Raw genomic sequence first — 18,780 nt, 5'->3', positions numbered from 1 at the left:
GCTGAGACTGCATACCTTGAGCGGGTGCTCCGCAACAAGAGAAGCCACCATGGTGAGAAGCCAGCGTGCCAAAACTATAGAGAGAAGCCCCGCCTCCCACAACTAGAGAAAGCCTGTGCACAGCAACAAAGACCTTGCACAGCCAAAAAGTAATTAATTAAAAAAAAAGACTCTCAGTTCAGTTCAGTTCAGTTGCTCAGTTGTGTCTGACTCTGCAGCCCCATGGACTGCAGCACGCCAGGCTTCCCTGTCCATCACCAACTCCCAGAGCTTACTCAAACTCATGTCCATTGAGTTGGTGATGCCATCCGACCATCTCATCCTCTGTTGTCTCCTTCTCCTCCCACCTTCAATCTTTCCCAGCATCAGGGTCTTTTCCAGTGAGTCAGTTCTTCCCATCAGGTGGCCAAAGTATTGGAGTTTCAGCTTCAGCATCAGTCCTCCCAGTGAATATTCAGAACTGATTTCCTTTAGGATGGACTGGTTGGATCTCCTTGCAGTCCAAGGGACTCTCAAGAGTCTTCTCCAACACCACAGTTCAAAAGCATCGATTCTTCGGTGCTCAGCTTTCCTTATAGTCCAAACAACTCTTACTGCCTCCCATATACTTGGAATAAAATCCACATTCTTCATCCTGGCCTTCGGGGCCCTGCCTTGAATTCCCTGAGCAACTGTCTGACTTCATTCTGTACCACTCTCCACCTGCTCCCCCCCACCCCTAGTCACACTTTCCTTCCTTCAGCGCCCCGTGTGCCTTGTAAATATGTCTTTAATTTCCTCCAAGGTCAAACAGCTGCCATCATCCTGGTTTTCCCACCAAGTTCTCAACTATCAGCCTCGACCCCCTCAGTTCCTTTTGCCTGAAACACATTTCCCCCTGCCTTTGCCAGCTCTTTACACAATGCTGTTTCCTTCTCAACTATGAGATCTCAGTTAAATGTCACCTTCTCTGGAGAAGGAAATGGGTACCCACTCCAATTATTCTTGCCTGGAGAATTCCATGGACTGGGGAGCCTGGTGGGCTACAGTCCATGGGGTTGCAAAGGGTCAGAGGTGAATGAGCAGACACACCCATGCTTTGTGAATAGAGAAAGGACTTTGCTAATGCAGATGAGGCTGGCACTTCCTTATATATCTTTAGAATGTTAACTCTTAATAAGTTGAAGTTATCTTGAAAGGAGGAGAAGAAAATGGCAACCTTCTCCAGTACTTTTGCCTGGAAAATTCCATGGATGGAGGAGCCTGGTAGGCTGCAGTCCATGGGGTTGCAAAGAGTTGGACACGACTGAGTGACTTCACTTTCTTCTTTCTATAGTTCCTTTTGGAGAAGGAAGTTTCAACCCACTCCAATGTTCTTGCCTGGAGAAGGGCCTGGTGGGCTACAGTCTGTGGGGTTGCAAAGAGTCGGACACACACACACATCTTGAAATGATGATAAGAGCATTCTAAGTATCATTGGGGGAACATGAATAATAGGATTTTGGTTTCTTCATCAGACTTTTTCCAAGACAAAGATACTTTTATTTTCATAGTACAAGACTCTGGGACCCTAGGAATAAAATTGGCTATATGCATACAATTCTCTGGAATTAAGTTCATTTTATTTTGTGAAAGCTGCTACTCTACAGAAATATTTTGATTTAGTAGTTTGTTTTTAATCCCTCTTTGTATTTGCATTTGGTAAGGCCTAAGTTGGCAACCCACTCCAGTGTTTTAGCCTGGAGAATCCCAGGGATGGTGAAGCCTGGTGGGCTGCCGTCTATGGGGTCGCACAGAGTCGGACACGACTGAAGTGACTTAGCAGCAGCAGCAGCAAGTATGACAAAAGCTCTTCCGCAAACATAAGGCAGTACTGTGTTCTGTTGGAATCTGAGTTCATTCACTGAAAGATTTATTTTCAGGTTTACCAGTTGTTTATGTCCACTGACGTTTGAGTGTATTACTTTATATATGATGGGATTCCAGGGTGGGAATGAAGTGCTTTTTCTCTTTTAATTTTTATTTTAAAAAATTACTTAAAGTCCACTTCAGTGTTGTGGTTTATGGAGGAAAGTGTTAAATATGATATTTTAAAACATTTTTCTCTATGATTAAACATGATTTCTCAACTTTTTTTTACTTGTATTTTGCTTTTGATATGGCCAGATATTCAGCTTGTTTTTCATAGTTCCTAATGCTTTCAGAAAAAATTTTTTAAAAATTAGTTTCCTAAAAAAAAAAAAAAGTCATCTTCTCAGCAAGGCCTCCCCTGACCACCCTATCCAAAATTGCCATGGTCCTCTATCAATGTACCCTGTTTATTTCCTACTTAATATTTCCCAGAACATATAGCTCTTTTGTTTATTCATTTGTGTATTTACCAAGTTTTCCCAACTAGGAACATACATTCCTTGATGCCAGGGACTATATCTGTTTTATTCATAATTGGTAGCATGTAGGAGGAACATGAATTAAGGAGCCTGGAGGGCTGGGGTCCATAGAGTCGCAAGGAGTCAGACACAACTGAAGCAACTTAGCACACATGCATGCAGGAGGAACATGAATTAATATCTGTTAGATATACGAATGATCCTGCCTGAAATTCTGATTTCAGAATTTCAGAAGTTTCAGAGTTTCAGAAGAAACTCTTCTTCCTCTTCTTCCTTCATTCTCTCAGTTGAGGTCTTAATGGATGGAATTCCACTCAGATGGTACAAATGAAGAAATGTTAAGGAAGAGATTTTTACCTGAGGCACGCTTGGGGTTAAGACAACCAGGATGGGGACTTCTGTGGTACTCCAGGGGCTGAGACTCCATGCCCCCAATGCAGGGGGCCTGGGTTCCATCCCTGATCAGGGAACTAGATCCCACATGTTGCAACTAAAGATTCCTTGTGCTGCAACTAAGCCCCAGTGCAGCCAAATAAATAAATATTTTTCTAAAAAGAGAGAGAACTAGGATGCTGAGATACCAAAGACTAGAAAGAGCAGGGAGAGGTTTATACCCCCAAGACAAGGGGAGGGGACGGGGTAGGGGGGCAGACAGGGGAGTGGAATGAATAAATGATGTTCCCAGAGCCCAGTGAGAACTAAATCTGTGGGGGGGCTGCCAGCTAGACATGTCGTCTTGGAGGGACACAGCCACTGCCAGATTGACGGCAGCAAAGTGGGATAGGAACCCATGAAGAAATACCCCATCCTCTCTCTCCTACTCTTTTATCTCTGAGTCACGCCCCTCCTTGGCCAAAGTCAAGCCAGGGAACCAGGGAAATGAATCCATTTGTAGCCCAGTCTTCCAGAGCACAGAGCAGGTGATGTGTGGAGAATAATCAGCACAGACTTTGTCTCCTAGCAGCTGGAACCCAGGCTGGTCTTGCGCCTATGACTTAGAGGGCAATCAGATTTTAAGTTTATGCTTGGAATTTAATTACCACTTACACTATTAGGCCTGAGGAAAAAAAAAACCATTTGGATTTCTAAACAACCAACTAAGTAATGAACTTGGGAACACAATTCACTAGGGCGTTGAAGCCTGCCTTTAGAGTGGACGAGTGGGTGAGATGTTTTTTATTATTAATAAGCAGAGCACAGCCTACTCAGTAAAATAAAACTCTTATAATCTTATCTGGCTAACCATAAATCAAATTATGAAGCATTTCGATGCTATACATGGTATCCTCATAAAATATATGAGACTGGTATTTGGCAAATTTGATTTCTAGGTTCTTTCAAACCAATTACAGAGAAAATAGAGCTAGAACTTTTCCTGAAGCAAAACGCTTTAAGTCTCTGAGTTCTAGTTTCCATCCTGCTCTGAACAGTTGTTGTGTGAGAATGTCCATTCCTGACTCATTTGACTCTACAAATACAGAATTGCAACCAGCTGATTTTTAAAAAATTTTATTGAAGTATAGTTGATTTACAATGTTAACCTCTGCAGAAAAGTGGCTCAGATGTATATACGTATATATATATTTTCTTTTTCATTATGGTCTATCACGGGATGTTAAGTTTAGTTCCTTGTGCTGTATAGCGGGACCTTGTTTTCCCATCCCATACACAATAGTTTGCATCTGCTAATCCCAGACTCCCAGTCCTTCCCTCCCTGTCCCTCCCTTGGCAACCGTCTGTTCCCTGTGTCTGGGAGTGTGTTTCTGTTTCATAGACGTGTTCATTTGTGCCATATTTTAGATTCTGCATATAAGTGATGTCCTATGGTATTTGTCTCTGTCTGACTTACTTCACCTTTACTTCTCTAGGTCCATCCATGTTGCTGCAAATGGCATGATTTCATTCTTTTTTATGGCTGACTAATACTTGTACTCAGCCGATTTCAAGGATATGGGCCATCTTGGAGTTTTGGTAAGGTTTTACAAATGTATGCTGGGGAAAAAGGGAAAAATAAGAAGTGAGATGTAAGTCTTCCTGAAAGATGACAGCGCTGTGTGTGGGGGGAAAGTCATTTCATCTTTATAACTCTAGCAGTCAGACCTAGAGCTGAGTTGTGTGACTGGGGGGACTCACAATATTAACATAAACTCCTCTCTGGAAATCATTTTAGAGTGTGAGACAGTTGTATTGAATGTCTCAATAGAAGCGGAGGGACCTTAGGACAGAGAAGCGGCTGCCGGATTTATTGTAATTAAGTGCTCGATCTGTGAATGGAGCACTGTAATAGCAAACAGCAACCTCATTTTCAATTCATTTTTCTCTTTGCTTAAAATGTCCTAAATATTGGAAACAAAAGCTACCAATATTTAATTGGAATGTCTCCCTTTTGTCTACTCTGCTTTGTGTAACAAGAAAGCATACAATATACTTATTATGTTTATTTATTTATGCTTAGAAAATAAAAGAGTGCTAGTTTAAGAGAGGCTGGATTTTCTCTCTCCGCTGTGTAGGAAAGAGTCAAATTGTTCTAAGACTTCCAATGTTTGAAACACAGAAGCTTGTAAGGAAAATTAAAATCTGCCTCTGATTTCTTTGTGTTCTGAGTTTCCATAGACGAAAAAAAAATTCTCTCCTAAAAGAACTGCATACCACCTGGCACATATCCTGAGAGAAGCAAAGCAGGATGCATGGTAGACTGAAATATAAGCTCAGTGGAAAAATAACAATAAAGATCTTAATTAAATCACCCAGGACCTTATTCCATAATGATACGCACCAGGTGCTTCTGCTTCTATTTAATCAGCTCAGCATTAGCTCCCTTTTAGAAACGACACATACTGTTGGGGTGTATCCAGCTGAAACACACATCAACACGTACAGTGCTTTATTTTTTAAATTAATTTTTATTGGACAATAGTTGCTTTACAGTGTTAGTGTCTACTATACAGCAAAGTGAATCAGCAATACCTATATCTCCTCTTTTTTCGGATTCCCACCCCATTTAGGTCACCACAGACCACTAAGGAGGGTTCCCTGAGTTACGTAGCGGTAGTGGTGGTTTAGTCGCTAAGTTGTGTCCAACATGTGACCCCATGGACTGTAGCCTGCCTGGCTCCTCTGTCCATGGGATTCTCCAGGCACGAATACCTGAGTGGGTTGCCATTTCCTTCTCCAGGGGATCTTCCCTACCCAGGAATCGAATCCTGGTCTCCAGCATTGCAGGCAGATTCTTTCCCAACTGAGCTACAAGGGAATAGTAGGTTCTCATTAGTTATCTACTGTAGATGAAAGTGAAAGTTGTGTCCAACTCTTTGCGACCCCATGGACTGTATGTACCTCATCAGGTTCCTCTGTCCATGGAATTCTCCAGGACCCACTCCCTTCTCCAGGGGATCGTCCCAATCCAGGGATCTAACCCCTGTCTCCCGCATTGCAGGCAGATTCTTTACCATCTGAGCCCCTCAGCGAAGCCCATATACATAGTATCAATAATGTGTATGTGTCAATCCCAATCTCCCAATTCATCCCACTCCCAAGTACAATGCTTTTAAAATGTGTGTGTATATATTTCTCTCCAGTTCTTTCACTATCTGTGGACTGACCTCATGGATCACCCAAGATGAAGGATGAAGTAGAAATAAAGCAGTTCTATGTTTAGAGACACCAAACACAATAACTGTAGTTTTATGGAAACTAAGCTTAAGAAATGCAAGGCATTTACTGATTTCTTTCCGAAACCTCTCAGATATAGGAGAAATATGTGTGAGCTTTGGGCTTTCATTTACCCAAATATGAGGAATTTATGTGCTAGAGTCAACCGACTGATAGTGGATGGAAAAGATTAGTGCAGGTCCTATTTGGCAGCCGTCTGGGTAGAAACCCATATGCTCTGTGACATTGATTATAATTATTTTTCCATCATTCCAGGTTACATTCTTAGCAGGAATGTGAGCCAACTCTTTCCCTAGGAAGGCTCCTGCTGTGAAACCATCTTTGGCAATGAATCTTTAACAAAAGATCAGGAACTTGACATTTATTTTTAAGCCTGAGAAGAAAACGTGTGCAGTGCTGGAAGCAAATATAGGGATAGGAAAAGCTTCTCAACAGTTGCAGGGAGTTGCAGTGGAACAAAAAGAAATGTTATATGCCATGCCAGTGGCTTTACTTTTGCGAAATAGCAACTGATGACTAGGTATGGAATCTGTCAGCTCTGTATATAATGTTAAGCTTTAATGTCTTTTTAAAGTAGAAGATGTGGAGGGCAATGTGTTTAACTGTTCTTTTGGATCAGGTGTGTCTTTATGATTTTATATTCAACTGATCATCAAGGAGATTGTTAGGACACTGGTTGTAACAGAAGTTTAGGATGATATATTAAGAAATCCCATGGACAGAGGAGCCTGGTGGGAAATAGTCCATGGAGTCACAAAGAGTTGGACACAGCTGAGCGTCTGAGCAAGTATTAAGAAACAGGAAGAGCAATCATTTTCATTCCAATTGACTAAATTGGAGGGTTTTTTTTTAATTTTTTTCAAAAAAAGCATGTGCATTCCAATTTGTGAATTCATTCATCTGAGTTGGGGGTGGGGGTGAGTTCTTGGTGGAAAGGCTAAATAAAGTATCTAGATGTTCCCATGAGGTGAGAAGTTTTCATCCTCACGCTCTCCACCAATAGTAAGGAAATTTCTTCAAAATTAATTGAAAAAGCAACAGAGGCAGAAAGTGGCATGGCTGTCAGAAAATTACCAAGTTAAACATAAAAGGGTGCCAGCTTTCCTCTAAAGGATGGTTATTTCTATCTCATGGCTCACTGCAGTGTAATGACTGGTTTCTCCATTAAAATCAAACACAGAATATAATTAAGCAAATCCTTCAGGTTACATGTCTTTTAAAATTCCACTAGCTGAAAGACTCACCAGAGGAAGTAATAAGCACTTTAATAAATGCCCTGTGCCATAAATTTAGTTCAGCTGTGACAAAGTCAGAAGAGACCTCAATCATAGACAATTAGAGGCACTGGACTGGTAAATTTTTTTGATCTGAGTTAGAATTTTCTAACCCAAGATGGGCGGGTCATGGTGGAGAGATCTGACAGAATGTAGTCCACTGGAGAAGGGAATGACAAACCACTTCAGTATTCTTGCCTTGAGAACCACATGAACAGTATGAAAAGGCAAAATGATAGGATACTGAAAGAGGAACTCCCCAGGTCAGTAGGTGCCCAATATGCTACTGGAGATCAGTGGAGAAATAACTCCAGAAAGAATGAAGGGATGGAGCCAAAGCAAAAACAATACCCAGCTGTGGATGTGACTGGTGATAGAAGCAAGGTCCGATGCCGTAAAGAGCAATATTGCATAGGAACCTGGAATGCCAGGTCCATGAATCAAGGCAAATTGGAAGTGGTCAAACAAGAGATGGCAAGAGTAAATGTCGACATTCTAGGAATCAGCGAACTCAAATGGACTGGAGTGGAGTGAATTTAACTCAGATGACCATTATATCTACTACTGTGGGCAGGAATCCCTCAGAAGAAATGGAGTGGCCATCATGGTCAACAAAAGAGTCTGAAACGCAGTACTTGGATGCAGTCTCAAAAATGACAGAATGATCTCTGTTTCCAAAGCAAACCATTCAATATCACAGTAATCCCAAGCCTATGCCCCAACCAGTAACGCTGAAGAAGCTGAAGTTGAACGGTTCTATGAAGACCTACAAGACCTTTTAGAACTAACACCCAAAAAAGATGTCCTTTTCATTATAGGGGACTGGAATGCAAAAGTAGGAAGTCAAGAAACACCTGGAGTAACAGGCAAATTTGGCCTTGGAATACGGAATGAAGCAGGGCAAAGACTACTAGAGTTTTGCCAAGAAAATGCACTGGTCATAGCAAACACCCTCTTCCACCAACACAAGAGAAGACTCTACACTTGGACATCACCAGATGGTCAACACCGAAATCAGATTGATTATATTCTTTGCAGCCAAAGATGGAGAAGCTTTATACAGTCAACAAAAACAAGACCAGGAGCTGACTGTGGCTCAGATCATGAACCCCTTATTACCAAATTCAGACTTAAATTGAAGAAAGTAGGGAAAACCACTAGACCATTCAGATATGACCTAAATCAAATCCCTTATGATTATACAGTGGAAGTAAGAAATAGATTTAAGGGCCTAGATCTGATAGATAGAGTGTCTAATGAACTATGGACTGAGGTTCGTGACATTGTACAGGAGACAGGGATCAAGACCATCCCCATGGAAAAGAAATGCAAAAAAGCAAAATGGCTGTCTGGGGAGGCCTTACAAATAGCTGTGAAAAGAAGAGAAGCAAAAAGCAAAGGAGAAAAGGAAAGATATAAGCATCTGAATGCAGAGTTCCAAAGACTAGCAAGAAGAGATAAGAAAGCCTTCCTCAGCGATCAATGCAAAGAAATAGAGGAAAACAACAGAATGGGAAAGACTAGAGATCTCTTCAAGAAAATTAGAGATACCAAGGGAACATTTCATGCAAAGATAGGCTCGATAAAGGACAGAAATGGTATGGACCTAACAGAAGCAGAAGATATTAAGAAGAGGTGGCAAGAATACACAGAAGAACTGTACAAAAAAGATCTTCACGACCCAGATAATCATGATGGTGTGATCACTGACCTAGAGCCAGACATCCTGGAATGTGAAATCAAGTGGGCCTTAGAAAGCATCACTACGAACAAAACTAGTGGAGGTGATGGAATTCCAGTTGAGCTATTCCAAATCCTGAAAGATGATGCTGTGAAAGTGCTGCACTCAATATGCCATCAAATTTGGAAAACTCAGCAGTGGCCACAGGACTGGAAAAGGTCAGTTTTCATTCCAGTCCCAAAGAAAGGCAATGCCAAAGAAAGGCAATGCCAAAGAATGCTTAAACTACTGCACAATTGTACTCATCTCACATGCTAGTAAAGTAATGCTCAAAATTCTCCAAGCCAGGCTTCAGCAATATGTGAACCATGAACTTCCAGATGTTCAAGCTGGTTTTAGAAAAGGCAGAGGAACCCGAGATCAAATTGCCAACATCCACTGGATCATGGAAAAAGCAAGAGAGTTCCAGAAAAACATCTATTTCTGCTTTATTGACTATGCCAAAGCCTTTGACTGTGTGGATCACAATAAACTGTGGGAAATTCTGAAAGAGATGGGAATACCAGACCACCTGACCTGCCTCTTGAGAAACCTATATGCAGGTCAGGAAGCAACAGTTAGAACTGGACATGGAACAACAGACTGGTTGCAAATAGGAAAAGGAGTTCGTCAAGGCTGTATATTGTCACCCTGCTTATTTAACTTATATGCAGAGTACATCATGAGAAACGCTGGACTGGAAGAAGCACAAGCTGGAATCAAGATTGCTGGGAGAAATATCAATAACCTCAGATATGCAGATGACACCACCCTTACGGCAGAAAGTGAAGAGGAACTCAAAAGCCTCTTGATGAAAGTGAAAGTGGAGAGTGAAAAAGTTGGCTTAAAGCTCAACACTCAGAAAACGAAGATCATGGCATCCAGCCCCATCACTTCATGGGAAATAGATGGGGAAACAGTGTCAGACTTTATTTTTTGGGGCTCCAAAATCACTGCAGATGGTGACTGCAGCCATGAAATTAAAAGATGCTTACTCCTTGGAAGGAAAGTATGACCAACCTAGATAGCATTTTCAAAAGCAGAGACATTACTTTGACAACAAAGGTCCGTCTAGTCAAGGCTATGGTTTTTCCTGTGGTCATGTATGGATGTGAGAGTTGGACTGTGAAGAAAGCTGAGCGCCGAAGAATTGATGCTTTTGAACTGTGGTGTTGGAGAAGACTCTTGAGAGTTCCTTGGACTGCAAGGAGATCCAACCAGTCCATTCTGAAGGAGATCAGCCCTGGGATTTCTTTGAAAGGACTGATGCTGAAGCTGAAACTCCAGTACTTTGGCCACCTCATGCGAAGAGTTGACTCATTGGAAAAGACTCTGATGCTGGGAGGGATTGGGGGCAGGAGGAGAAGGGGACGACAGAGGATGAGATGGCTGGATGGCATCACTGACTCAATGGACGTGAGTCTGAGTGAACTCTGGGAGTTGGTGATGGACAGGGAGGCCTGGCGTGCTGCGATTCATGGGGTTGCAAAGAGTCGGACACAACTGAGCAACTGAACTGAACTGAACTGAACTGAACCTTTCTAATGGTATTCTTCTTCCTACTTTTGTGAAAACTTTAGCCCAAATAGATGCACACATGTTTATACATGAGAATGAGGTCAAATTTAAAGGTTTGATTTAAAAAGGAAACCACATGTTATTGAAAACTGAAATATATCACAGTAATGGACCTGTGAATGCTATATCTGAACTCATTGCAGAAGGATAAATTACCCACCCTTGTAATAGAGTTTTTAGATATGGAAAATGTATCGTGTTCCTCATGTTCTAACAGGTAGATTTGCATTTGGTTACGTAATCACAATTCAGTGTCCATCTCACTTTTGATGGTCATGATCGTATCAATACAAAATCTCATTTCTAGAAACCATTACCATTACTTGTTCGTGGGCTATATATATATATACATACATATATATATATATATATATATATATATTTGTCTCCATTACAGAGTGAAAAAGTTGGCTTAAAGCTCAACATTCAGAAAACTAACATCATGGCATCTGGTCCCATCACTTCATGGGAAATAGATGGGGAAACAGTGGAAACAGTGTCAGACTTTATTTTTTTGGGCTCCAAAATCACTGCAGATCGTGATTGCAGCCATGAAATTAAAAGGCGCTTACTCCTTGGAAGGAAAGTTCTGACCAACCTAGACAGCATATTAAAAAGCAAAGATACTACTTTGCCAACAAAGGTCTGTCTAGTCAAGGCTATGGTTTTTCCAATGGGCATGTATGGATGTGAGAGTTGGAATATGAAGAAAGCTGAGCACCGAAGAATTGATGCTTTTCAACTGTAGTGTTGGAGAAGACTCTTGAGAGTCTCCTGGACTGCAAGGACATCCAACCAGTCCATTCTAAAGGAGATCAGTCCTGGGTGTTCATTGGAAGGAATGATGCTGAAGCTGGAACTCCAATACTTTGGCCACCTCATGTGAAGAGTTGACTCATTGGAAAAGACTCTGATGCTGGGAGGGACTGGGGGCAAGAGGAGAAGGGGACGACAGAAGATGAGATGGCTGGATGGTATCACCGACTTGATGATGGACATGAGTTTGAGTGAAGTCCGGGAGTTGCTAATGGACAGGGAGGCCTGGCGTGCTGCAATTCATGGGGTCACAAAGAGTCAGACACGACTGAGCGACTGAACTGAACTGAGCTTTATTTTTGTTTTATTTATTCCTTTTTAGCTGCACTGGGTCTTCTTTTCTGTGTGCAGGCTTTCTAGCTGCTGCGAGCAGGCTACTCTCTCGTTGGTGTGCGGGTCTCTCATTGCAGTGGTTTCTGTTGTTGCCGAGCCTGGCTCTAGGGCGTGCAGGCTTCAGTAGTTGTAGCTTATGGTCTAGAGCACAGGCTCAGTAGCTGTGGCACACGGGTTTAGTTGCTTTGTGGCATGTGGGGTCTTCCCAGACTAGGGATCGAACTCATGTCCGCTGCACTGGCAGGTGGACTCCTAACCACTGGGTCACTAGGGAAGCCCTGGGCTCTGCTTTTTTAAAAACCTTCTTGGCTTAGCATAGGTGAAGCTGTTAATGGTATGGGAAATAACAATAACAATCCTCTCTGCTGCTGCTGGTGCTAAGTTGCTTCAGTCGTGTCCGACTCTGTGCGACCCCACAGACGGCAGCCCACCAGGCTGCCCCGTCCCTGGGATTCTCCAGGCAAGAAGCAAATGAATATATTCCCCCAGGATGGAGGAAAACTAAAGAGTTCCCATTCATAGTCTGCCTTAGCTCTTCATTAGCCTAAGAGGTAACATCTACCAAAGGTGCAAGGTTGTCTGCTAAACATTTTATATTCATTCTCTCCCATTTAATTCTCATAAAACTCTTAAATATTTTATATATTTAAGCCCCCCCCACAACAATCCAATGAGAGAGACAATAATAGCCCCATTTCATAGTGAGAAAACTGAAGCTTAGAGAGTTTAAGTTATTTGCCCAAAATCACACAGGGAGGAAGTCATCTCTCACAACCATCTGCGTCAGTCTTCTAAGAAGCTAACAGTGCAAAGAGTTGATTCGGGAAAAATGTCTGTGAAATTAAAAAATGGGGAGGAAGCAGGATAAGATAAGCAAAGCCCTTTGGACCATGATTTGAACCTGAAGCTTGTCAAAGAAAAGTGAGGAGAAAACAGGATGGAACAAGGAGTGACTCAGAACATAATGCAGGTCTGACAAAGTTTTGACCCACTCAGCAGGAGGCTCCAGAGCAAAGATTGCCAATTAGAGGGGATTCAGATTGGGTACCAAGAGGTCAGGCCCTAGTCAAACAACCGTGTTCAATTATTGTCTAAGGGGCTGTTCAGCAAGAGTGTGGCCTCAGCTGAAAAACCGAGGCTGCAGCTGGAGGTGGTCAAGTCAGTCATTCACCCAGAAGCTGGATGGATGGAAGTTCTTTCTTGATGAGTGATCCAAGTGGTTCATCTTCCTGACTGCCAGAGCCCACCCCCATGGATCATGCAGATCCCCTTCTTTCATATCTGGGCAACAGCCCCTCCAGGGTTCTGACGTACCTTTCTTCTTGTAGAGAAACTTAGAAGGGGATGTTAGTGGGATAAACTATAGTCCTCAGCCCTGCAGTTGGTCTTGGGGCCACAGCTGGTTCTCAGGCTCTCCCCTCTTCACCATCCATTCTAATTTTCCTTGCCCCCAGCCATCATCTCCATTTGTCTCAGTGTCTTCTCTGGTGGTGGAACATAACCCTCATTTCTGAGGGGTCTGACTCACTGGTAATCATACCTTTCTCAGGCTGAGGGTGCTCTACTTGTCCATATACATTCTTAGTTGGGCAAAGGAGTACCATAAAGCACCCAAGTGGGTCACCTGAGCTCCATACATATTCTTCCTTGCCCCTATTTTGTAGCAACAAACAGCTCTTATCCTCCTCCTACTAATCAGAGCCTTTTTTTTTTTTTTAATTTTGACTACGCTGGGTCTTCATTGCTGCTCGTGGGCTTTCTCTAGTTTGGGCAAGCAGGCTAGTCTCTAGTTGTGGTGCTTGGGCTTCTCACTGGGGTGGCTTCTCTTCTGGTGGTGCGTGGGCTTAGTTACCCCATGGCATGTGGAACCTTCCTGGACCAGGGGTCAAACCCATGTCCTTCCTCTGCATTGGCAAGTGGATTCTTAACCACTGGACCACCAGCAAAGTCCCATATGAAGCTCTTGTTGGTTCTCCATTCATGACATTTTGTTAGGGTGACTTATTTCAGCCTCCTGCTTCTCCAGTCTTGCTTTCTTTTGATTATGTGTATTGAGTAATATCCACTTTAGATATCCATCTATTTTGCCCCATAAGATGTCATAATTTTGGGGGGAGCAGGGGGCATCCCTGAGTGGGCTGGAGGAGCATTTTCCTATCCTATTCACCAAGATTTCCACAACTGTCTTTGGGCTAAGGCCCCTGGTCTGCCATTCCACTTTGCTGGTCATTATAGTAATTTTTGACCCCCTCAATCCTGGTGGTTAAGTGCTGCCCCCAACCTCGTTTCTGTAAGTAAGCCAAGCGTGTGACAGTCTTGCCTCCTGGCAGCCTTTGACGCCCGTGAATATCTCACTGATGCCGGTGTCCCTCTCGCTAGCATAATCCTGACAGCTTTGGCAAGTGCAGTGTCCTCTGGGCCTATGTGTAGAACATAAGCCCTTGGTGGGTCTTTCGGGCTCACTTAAAATATCTATTCCAACGTGCCTGCCTCCCTCAGCTTCTGTATTCCTTCTTCTACCATCTGGCAGGGCAACGCAGACACTTTGACTTCACTGAGATTAGACATCCCTTGAAGAGCCACCCCAGCAGAGAGTTCTCCCCTTCCCCTAGGGCCCTTATGTGTGTGTGTTAGTCGCTCAGTCGTGTCCATCTCTTTGCAACCCCATGAACTGTAGTTCACCAGGCTCCTCTGTCTATGGAATTCTCCCGGCAAGAATATTGGAGTGGGTTGCCATTCATTCCCTTCTCCAGGGGGTCTTCCCATCCCAGGGATCAAACCTAGGTCTCCCATATTGCAAGCAGATTCTTTACTGTCTGAGCCACCAGGAAAGCCCCTTTGTCAGGGGTATAAATCCCATATGCTGGGAGAGTAGCCATATAGGATTTCAAGAAATTTTTTTCTTCAGTGTATCCTGTCCCAGGAATAGTCTGGCTCCTACTGGAACGTGCTGGCTTTTTCTTGCAGCTCTGTTGCAGGGAGAGTTCCTTTTCTCTCTTTTCAGATCCAGCAGAATTATGCTGAACTCAACATAGTTGTGGACTTTGCAGCCAGGAGAGGAGGTGAGGCAGCTGCTGAACAAGATCCCTGTTTTCTTGTGAGGCTGAGGCTTCTATGGTATCTTTTTACCCCCAGGAGTGCTCACTCTAAGTGGAGAGGGGAGCCCCTCTGTCATCTCGGAGTGTTCAGAGAGGTCGAGGCGGTCAGAATAGTCAGGGGGGTGCACCAGATCTTCTCATCCCACTAGTCAGGGTCCCAGGGGTCATATCCCAGGGTCCTGGCTGTGACATAACAGACCCAGCTAAGCATTCAGTCATGTTTGAGGCTCTTCAACTAGGGAATTCTCTGACAGTTCATTGTTTAGGACTGAGGTTCAGTCCCTGGTCAGGGAACTAAGATCCTGCAATGCATAGTGCAGCCAGGAAAAAAAAGAAAGAAAACCTCTTCATCTCAGGAAGAGGAAACAACAAGTTCAAAGGCCCTGAGGAGGCATTTGCTTGCAGAGCAATGAAGCCAGTGCTGGGAGTGTGGTGAGCAGGGAGGTGGTCAGAAAAGCAGCTTTGTGGTTCTCCATCATGTGCGATGGGAATCTGTTGGAGGGTTTTAAGAAAAGGAATGATGTGGGCTGACATAGGTCCAAAGAATTAATTTGGAGACTTCCCTGGTGGTCCAGTGGCTACAACTCTGCACTACCAAGGCAGGGGGCCTGGGTCCTATCCCTGGTCGGCAAACTACATCCCACGTGCCACACAACTAAGAGTGTCCATGCTCAGGAAAGATCGAAGATCCCACGCACCAGGCTGCAACTGAGACCTGGTGCAGCCAAATAAATAAATAAAAATAAATAGTTTAAGATATCGTTATTAAAAAATAATTAATTTGGTTGTCGATAGGAGAGGGCAAAGGAAGAAGGAGGTATCCTGTTAGGAGACTGCAGTAATCCAGATTAGATGCTGGTGACTGAGGGAAAGGTAGTCCAGGGGAAATGGAGACGTGGACAGACATGGGGTGTATTTTGAACATAGAGCAGACAGGGTTTGTTCATGAATTAGACGTGGGGAGGGAAAAAGAGACAAGTCGAGGATGACTCTAACGTTTATACCTGAGCAACTGGAAGTTTGGAATAAGATTGCAGTCCATTTTTATTAAGTCTGAGATGCTTGAGTTATCTAAGGTTTGCCACCAAAGGTGTTCAGGATAGAGACCTAGGAGAGAGATAAACAAGTCATCAGTGCACGGATGGTAATTAAAGCTGTGAAACTGAATGAAACCTGAGTATAAACAGAGAAGATTTATGAGGGCTGAGTCATGGGACACTCCCATGTTCAGAGCTCAGGGACATGAGAAGGAACCAGTAATGAAGACTGAAGAGGAATAGCTATTGTGGCAGCTGCTTTTGTGCATAGGGAAGAAAATGCTTTAAGGAGGATCAGTTGTGATCAGTTAAAGTGACCAGTTGTGTTGAAGGTACAAAACGTGCTGTTTGCATGTTTTGGAAATGAGGGCAGGAAATTCATGACTGGATTGAGCAATGTGAAGCTGTTAGCACTTAACCGCTACTTACATACTATCAACCGACCTTTGTTTATTTTCCATCTCCTCCCATTTAGATGTAACCTCTGCAACGTTTTGTTTTGTTCACTACTACATTCCTAGTTGCCTAATAGTGCCCAGTATATGGTAAGTGCTCAACAAATATTTCTCAATAAGTATTTCCTGAATGGAAATTTGTGAAAAACAAGAAAAACTTGCATTTTATTTCTCTATTCCTCTTTGTACAAAAATAGCTTGCATTTAAATTTCAGTAGAGGAAGTAACGGTGTAGCATTAGATTTTGAATTATGTTGAAAATTTGGCATAGAATTTGACCTCACTAAGCTTTTGTTTGCTTATTCATAAAAGGAGACAGATGATAATATGTTTGAGAATGTACCCCAGACCATGTCCACTACGTAGTTAGTACTGTTAATGCTTTGTAAATCTGAAGGGGTCACATGGACCAGAACACAGTGACATGCAAATTTATTTTAGGTATAGAACTCATTTGACATGGGAAGTTTCATTTATTTGAGGAACCCAAAAATAGGAAATGTTGCTGGTAGGTTGCATTTCCAACAAAAAGCATTTGCATGTGTCTCAGGATGGAATAGGGCTTCCCAGGTGGCTCAGTGAGTAAAGAATCTGCCTGCGATATGGGATACTCAGGAGGCATGGGTTTGATCCTTGGGTTGGGAAGATCCCCTGGAGGAGGGCATGGCAACCCATTCTAATAATCTTGCCTGGGAAACCCCATGGACAGAGGCGCCTGGCAGGCTATGGTCCATAGGGTTGCAAAGAGTCGGATATGATTGAAGCACCTGAGCACACAGGCACAGGATGGAATAAGGGTCATAATACACTAAGATCAGTCTTTTTTTTTTTTTTTTTTTAATATAGCTCCTTTTATCCTTTTACTTTTGAATTTATCATGTCCTTACATTTTAAATTTTCCACTCATCTTCAACTATTTACCTAGCACTTACATCATATTTGGGCTTCCCTGGTGGCTCAGACAGTAAAGAATCTGCCTTCAATGCAGGAGACACGTGTTCAATCCCTGGGTCGGGAAGATCCCCTGGAGGGAATGGCAGCCCACTCCAGTATTCTTGCCTGGAGAATTCCATGGACAGAGGAGCCTGTCAGGCTACAGTCCATGGGATCGCAAAGAGTCGGACATACTGGTGGGCTCAGTAGTTGTGGCTCGTGGACTCTAGAGCACAGGTTTCAGTAGTTGTGGGGCACAGGCTTAGTGGCCCTGCGGCATGTGGAATCTTCCTGGGCCAGGGAGCGAACCGGTGTCCTCTGCATTGCAATCTGCATTGCAAGGTGGATTGTTAACCACTGAATGGCTAGGGAAGCCCTGAGATGAATCTTATTATTATGCTTAACATTAAAATGTAATAGCTTTGAGGCTTTTTTTTTGTCTTACTGTATATTCTATAGTTCAAGTACCATTACATTGTAGACCCAAGATGGGTAGGTTTTGGTGAGGCTACTTCCTCTAGACCTACTTTTCCCTAGATTGACCCGATCTGAATCTTACAAAAGGCATATAAAGGGCTAGAGCAGATGCCGAAGCTTGGAAAAACTGCAAATTCATTGTGATCCAAGCATTCACCTTACAAGGTCAACTAGGAAGCTCTTAAAGGATCTTGTAGGTTTAAAGTAGGTAAAGATTATATTTTAAACAAGATTGGCCTTTAGCAGGGGAAAAAATGTGCTGAGTGAGGAGGTGGGATAACCAGTCGCCGTGGAGTTATTCTGGCTTATTGCTCAAGCGACCTGGGCTAGAAGCCAACTATCCAGGGTTAATATTTGTTTTCCTTTGTTGTTCTGGATTGGGCAACAACACAGCCTCCTGCCATTTTGTGCTTCTTTCCATGTTAAACAAAGTCAACAGGTGATAACCTGAAGTACCTTTGGGCCCAGAATATTTAGCCGTCACCTTAGTAGATGGCCAGAATGGTATTGGTATTGATGTGTTGATATTGGACATCTTGGGGTGGTGATGACCGAAGTTCTGGTGCTTTGAAAATCAGTGCTCATGGGCAGGTACTAGACGTCACAAGGTGCTGATAACTTTAAAAAACTTTGGCTGCACCGAGTCTTTGGTGTAGTGCTCGGGCTTAGCTGCCCCATGGAATGTGGGTGCTTGGTTTCCTGACCAGGCATCAAACCCACCTCCCCTGCATTGGAAGATGGTTTGTTTTTTTTTTAACCACTGGACCACCAGGGAAGTCCCAGAGAATGCTATGTTTAATCCTTGAAACCATATCATTATCAAGACTTTTGACTACTCTGAACTGAACTGAAGAATAAATGCTTTGTTTCAACAACTTAGAAGGCAGTGTCTGATGTGGTTTAAAAGAACAGATAACAACAACTCTGTTAGTGTGAAATCAGTGCAGTAATTTCAGATCTAGGGTTGGTAAATGGCACATTTAAGTTACACAGCTCATTGATCACTTATAACGTCACA

The 18,780-nt window shown here is 43.1% G+C and overlaps 1 long non-coding RNA gene across 1 annotated transcript in view; it reads left to right on the top strand.

Annotated features, from left to right (window-relative positions):
- Positions 1-18,780, top strand: part of LOC129651414 (uncharacterized) — a 29,996-nt gene that overhangs the window by 5,542 nt on the left and 5,674 nt on the right. Inside the window, exons 2-3 of the long non-coding RNA XR_008714133.1 lie at positions 4,238-4,340; positions 16,373-16,442. This is a non-coding gene — a long non-coding RNA (uncharacterized LOC129651414). The remainder of the gene's footprint in view (positions 1-4,237; positions 4,341-16,372; positions 16,443-18,780) is intronic.

The sequence above is a fragment of the Bubalus kerabau genome, chromosome 4, assembly GCF_029407905.1.
Source record: "Bubalus kerabau isolate K-KA32 ecotype Philippines breed swamp buffalo chromosome 4, PCC_UOA_SB_1v2, whole genome shotgun sequence".
Taxonomy (NCBI): Eukaryota; Metazoa; Chordata; class Mammalia; order Artiodactyla; family Bovidae; genus Bubalus; species Bubalus kerabau.
Note: the sequence above shows the minus strand (reverse complement) of the source record. Positions and strands in the feature narration are given on the sequence as shown.